The sequence below is a fragment of the Lygodium microphyllum genome, chromosome 11 (assembly GCF_053477565.2).
Source record: "Lygodium microphyllum isolate KBCC chromosome 11, Lygodium_microphyllum_v1.1.10, whole genome shotgun sequence".
NCBI classification, from domain to species: Eukaryota; Viridiplantae; Streptophyta; class Polypodiopsida; order Schizaeales; family Lygodiaceae; genus Lygodium; species Lygodium microphyllum.
In genome coordinates, this window is record NC_141145.1 from 116,908,080 (window position 1) to 116,914,963 (window position 6,884).

The following is a 6,884-nucleotide window of genomic DNA, read 5'->3' on the forward strand; positions in this document are numbered from 1 at the left end:
TGGCTGCATATGACAAGTCTCCTGGTCTACTCATTCATATCCCATCATTCTTGGATGGTTATGCTTAATTAAGCTTGAGACAAGGACATCCACAAGCATAATGGCTTATTCACCATCATTCATTCTAAATGGCAGTTTCCATGTGGGTGTAGATGAATTGTAATGTTTCATGAGCTTATTATACCACCCCCTTGGTCAAGGAAATTGTCTTTATCAAATGTCTTATTAAAGAATTTTTTGGAACTTAGCTTGATCATTCATTTACCCTCAATGGGAGGAATGTATATTGTTGGTGAAAAACATTGCATGCATGTTGGGAGCATGGAGATACAAGTCTAATTGTAGAACCCTAGATATCAATTATAGGCTATGGAGTGTTCTAATTGTGGGGATGGATGCAATGTGTCCTGTTCCCAAAGCTAGATTCAAACAATAGGCTTGTATTGGTTGCTATATACTATCTTATCGAATAGATTGAGGCTAAATCTAGGAAACAATGTAATGCCAAAGAACTTGAGGCATTCAACTATAAGAAACCATCTGTATCAAATAATAGATTGTATTGGTTGCTATAGACTATCTTGATAAATGGATTGAGACTAAATTTGTGAAATAATTTAATGCCCAAAAATCTTGAGGTGTTCACCTAAAAGAAACCATCTACATCATGTGTGTTCAAAAGGATATTAAAATATCACTTCCATAGATGTTAAAAGGAATGAAATGTTCTCTTTGTATTCAAAAACTTATGATTTCTTTCAAATTTTTATAAAAAACCCTTTTTGTAAATGTAATCTTGTAAATTTTGTCAAAAATAACCCTTTTGTTGATCATGCTTTGTGCACTTATATGATTTGAGGTGCACCTCCGAGCCAAGGAGATGGTGAAATTTGTCTATGAAGGCTTTTGCATTGGACTTGGAGTAGTAGTATTCATTCTTATCAACAAACAGCCAAATTTTAGAAATTATTTGGCCAACGAATGGCAAGTGGCACTCTTCTCCTTATTACCCCAATGCACTTGGCTGGCAAAAACTACCAACAAAGAAGTTATCATGATGTTGACAAAGTGTGTTGCAAACAATCCAAGGAGGTGGAATGAAGAGTTAAACAAATGCTTATGGGTATATAGAACTTCTTCAAAAGTGCATGCCTCTTTCACATGTATTGATTTAGTGTATTGATAAGAAGCTTAAGTACCACTACCAACAACTGAGTTGGTAAGATTACAAATGTTGAGTAGATGTCAAAATACTCAAGATCAAAGACTTCAAGTGAGGATACAATAGTGGTAGGTCTTAACTGTGGATATAGAGGCCATTAATTTACCATATTGAGCAAGCAACTAAGAGGATTGCAAAATGGAATGCTAAAGCCCAAGACAAAGGGATAAAAAAGGAAGCTTAGCTATGATCTATAATTGAAAGCTAGACACATTACATTTCAGACCAAACTACAACCTAAATGTTTGGGCCCTTTCAAGGTTGTTGTGCATACCTAAATGGCATATATTAGCTAATGGACATGACAATAAATCCTCTAAAGCATAATATCAATCATTACAAACTCAAGCTATACTTTCTCAAGGATATGATATCAAATGTGCACCCATTGCTAATTGTGAATGATAGCCCCTCTATGGAACTTAGGCCTTCATGACACTAGATAGGACAAAGAGTAAGCTAGGAGTAAGATTAAAATCTTTGGAATGAAGGTATTATGAACACTATATAATATTGTATACAGTAAATAAAATTTGGATGGCCATACAAAGCAAAGATTTACTAGCGAGGATAGAGAATGGAGAAAGAGAGGGAGAGCTAGAGACAACTAGATCCTTGCATGCAACATATCATTTTGACATAAGGAGGGGACTACACGTAAGGAGAGGGGACCTTGCATGAGTAACAACAAGAGAAAGTGGGATGAAGACATGGCAAAAATTGAAAGAGTCATTGATCTATAATTTATGCTATCATTTTGGTAGATCTTATGCAAGCTCATTTTTACAAGGGTGATGAAGTTCAAAGCCTCTTAAAGGCTAAAGAACTGTAATTATGACTTTTTTCCAAGCTTCCCAACTATGAATATCTCTAATTCATGATCATTTATTCAAGATATCTATTGTAATCCATTTATAGAAGAGCATTCTTTATTTAGTACAACCATGCAATACACGTGTAAGTGCTCAGTTTGCTTACATATATAGAGTAACTTAGTCTCATTTGAGCTCTCCTATTGATAGGACTTAAGCTATTCATGATTCTTGTGATACATGCAAAGGACATAATGGGGGAATTCATTGGCTTTCATTGTGCAATTTGAGCTGCAAGTGGTTGTCTCTAATTATGGTTGAATAATCCATCCCTTTCATTGTGTACATGATTTGTTTGTGTGTTCAGCTAAGGTCATTTGTTGCAAGGTGGTAGCTTAATATCAGTCTAAACATTTTTAAAGATACTAATTAGTATCATGCTATGAATGGGATATCTTATCTTGCATGCTTGACCATGTATAAGACAAGCTCCAAGTTGGGTCTCTTGATCAAAATGCAAACATCCAAGTTGGATCTATTAGTTAGAATCGAAACATAAGTGTTGGATTAAAGTTACAATCATTCTAATAAGATCCATAAATCCTATATATCACATGAAAATGTGGGACGGTTGTGGCAAGCAAAGATAGGAGATATGTTACAGTAAGAGATATGATTGTTGCAGGTGGTTGTGTGAAGAAAAGTTGTGCATCATAGTAACCCCTTCATTTAGTAGAGTGTCTAACACAATCAACTTGGAGGCACTATTAGTTGCATAGGAGTAGGGAGTCTAAGTAGAACTTGGAGGCATTATTAGTTGCATCGGAGTAAGGATTCTAATTAGAGCTATGAGGATTAAGCAAACTATAAAGGGAGGATTGTGGTTATCTTAAGTTGTGTGGAAGGTCCATGGTCATCTTAGTGTGTAGATTGTAGGCAGAACATACCTAAAGATTTTTGTGCATGGATTAGAAAAGTATTAGGCATCACCTTGCACTTTGTAGCACGTCATACTCTATGTCTAAAAAACAATGCACGAACTTGAGTAACGAACCCATGAAGCACATTTTTGTGGGGTACAACAAATGATAATAAATAGTACAAACTTTGAAATTTGTTTTTGTGTCAGTTTTATTTTTTCGAATGGAAGTTCCTATGTCATGTGGGAACTCTCCAATCGTATATTTGCAACTATCAATTTATAATAAATAGTACAAACTTATATTTTTCTCCTTAAAAACGCGATTGTTTAGCAAGGTGTGTCCTTTGCTAGAAATGTAGTCCATCCCTTCTCGCATATAAAGGTAACAAAATGTACCTACATAATATATATTAGAAGATATTATTAGGCACTACACAAACTAAATCTCTTTGTTGAGAAAATGGGTTTGGATGAGACAATTCTTGAAGAAAGAGCAATTGATGAGTCACAAGAGTTACCTAAGCAAGCTTTACAAACTACTAAAGATTCAAAAATGTTCCTTTTCCCAACAAAATATGTGATAATGATGGAAATTCAAGCTCTAATGGTGGAAAGTCAATCTCGTTTGAAGAAAGAGAGAGTATAAATTGGAACCATACCACTTAGGATTGGTATGATTTCACACTTTAAAATGACACATGGGATTTAGTTGGCTTGCCTCAATGCAAAAAGGCCACTAGCACTAACTAGATCTACAAGTTGCAAAGGAAAGAAGATGGTAGAATAGTGGTTTCAAGGCTCCAAAGGGTTATGTTCATTAGAAGAGGATCAATTATATGATGAGATATTCGAACCCACTTCATATAGATTTACCATTCAATCTGCTATTTCATTGTCTACATATTATTGATAAACTAAATATATCAATTGGACATTAAGATTGCTTTTTTTAGTGGTGACTTGCATGAGGAGGTATTTATTTTATAGTTTACTCTATTTTGTTGTTTAGAGGGATGAAGCAAAGGTGTACAAGTTGAGAAAGGCCTTCATAGTCTTGATTGGGCACTCCAAGAATGTTGGAGATCAATACTCCACCCCTCAAGTAACTACATAGAAAATTGCTAACTCTATTCCTCAAGTAACTACATAGAGAATTGATGGCTCTATTTTTGTGAGCCCCCCATTTTAAGGAAAATGCATTTATGAGCAAGACATTTACCTAATGGATCCCAATTTCAACATTGGATGGTGATTGAGTGTGGCCAAATAGCTAGAAACAAAACCTAGAGGGGGTTGGCACATTTTTAGCCTATCTACATGCATATATAGTCATTACTACACTAGGACTTTGTTTTGGAGGGCCAGTTGTCATGTGATTTTTTCACCAAACTTCTTAAGGGAAGGTGCAAAAGGGAATGGAGCTTCTCTCTAGAAGGGATCTTGAAGGGGTTCGCCCCCTAGAGGGATCCAAGAGGGGTTGCTACATTCCACTTTTGAGACATCAAACTTGGGTTGCTAGCAACAACATTACTCAAGCATTTAGTTCACACGACAAAAGAATGTTATCGTGATACAATAAACAAAGTATATTTAAAATTTGTTGAAAAGGTTTGGTATTGATGCATGTAACTATATGGCTATTCCTACGGCTTGCATCTCAACCTTTAAAGTCCAAGTGAACCGTCCTTATAGGCAATAGGCCATTGGGTGCCTTTTCTGTGTCTAACATACCAACCACGATGCATAATTTACAGTATCATGTGTGAGCATGTTTATGTATATTTCCGATTTAAACCATTGGAATTACTATAAAGAGGATCCATTGATATGTTGAATAGTACAAAGAAGCATGCTTTACGCTAATCACATGGTATGCATAATTTAAACATCGCTTGGGTGATGACACTAGAGTATCCACTAGTGGGTTCTATTTTCCTCTTATTACCTCACAAATTTCATGGCTAAGGAAAAGTAATGTAACATTGATGAAGTTGAACCAAGGCAACCCATATTTGTGCACTTCTTAGCATCATCACTCCCAAGGGGATCCGTCTCATATTCTACAACAATGTTGTATAAACACGCTTAGGATAACTCAAAATTTTTCCACCTGCATGAGTTTTCCCCTTAAGCTTAAGGTTCAATTTCAAATTGAAAATTTATTTCTAAATGGTACATATACACTCCCATGTTAAACCCACTTCTCAAATCCTCCCTCCATTGTTGTTTATCCTCGAACTTTACTCTCTTATCATTATTTCCAAAATGATCAAAAGAATTCACCCTTAACAATACATTATCACATTATATGCCTCTATACACTACATTGAACTTGCCTTTACAAAGAAAGTGACCACAATATTTTAAAGGCATTGGTTGGTTAGGAAAATAATTGTGTATCTAATATGTGCATTTAGTTGTTATAAGAATGTTGATTTACACCTTCATATATGAATAAGAAAGGATTGAGAAGCCCAAGTTTTCTTAGTGATGTGCTTCTAACTAGTGGCGACTATTCTCAACACCAAGACTAAAAAGCCTCCACAAGAAACACATTATGCCTCATACAAGTGGTTATATGAAAATTAAATAAGTATTTGTACATGCATTAGAAATGATTGTGCAACCAAATTTTCTTAAGATCTTGAACCTAATGACAACCACTATTTGACTTTAAGATAACTTGCTCAAACATATCATACCTCATAAAGCAACCTCTACAGTAGCATGTCAATAACAAAGCTCTAAGAATGGATAATAGGACTTGTAAGTGATTGCTACTGTGTGATGTTACTCCCAACTTTGGATGATTGAGTACGATGCATAAATATCAAAGATGGAGGATCATAAGCTTATAAGAGCTATGTATTTATTAAGTATCAAGCATCATCAAATCATCAATAACCTTTTCTATAGCATGGAAATTTGCCACTTGTGGTACCTAGACATTAGTAAACCACTACTCTTGCTCTTCACTTATTCATCACATCTCACCACCTTCCTCATCATGTTCTTCACAAGAAATCATTAGCATTTTGCCACACAATTCGATCCTACAATTGAATTTTCTTGCTACTCTCCTCTAATGCGCAAGAAAAGCCCTAATGAACTAAAATTCTAGAAGAAAGACCTATAACTTTTGAAGGTAGTGGTTTGAAACCTGAAAATTGCAAATTCTCCATATACAAAATGGCTGATACATCTAATCCAATTGAAAATTCCATTCAAATTTTGAAGTTAAGTGTCTCAGCTATAAAAGTGTCACATTCAAGTTTCAACTAACTCTCTAGCAAAAAGTTGCCAAAGTAGGGAGTATGAGAGGATGATCTACCAAGGTAATGTCTACTAAGAGAACCTCCTCAACAAGTAGCCAATAAAGAGCGCCTCAAAAATATGCATGCCCAACCCCAAGTTTCCCCCATATTCAAACAAGTAGATCTGTCTCAGCAACATTGTATGGTCGCAAGAGTTACTCAAAGGTCCTCATTGACATCAAATGGCACATATATGTCAAGAATCCGAAAACCTTCCTTTATTGAGGTAATGTGGCAAAAAAGACATGTCAAGAATCTAGAAATCTTTATTTTTTATTGCTTGGCTTGACATTTCAACATTTTACTGGATCCTACAGTCATCACTTGATGTGACATGGCAAAAAATATGAACCAAACCCGCGCGCACCCCCCCAACCACCCCCAAGTCATCACTTGATGTGACATGGCAAAAAATATGAACCAAACCCACGCGCGCCCCACACCACTCCTCCCCCCCCCCCGCGCCCACCATTTTCCTCGTGCTGTTCATGGAAAACTTTTTCCTCATCCGGTTAAAATATAGTCGAGTTCCCAAAGCAATTGGCTTTTATGTTCAAAAACTATATCAAATGCTGGCTTCACAACTAAAATACTCAAAAATCCACCCATATTTT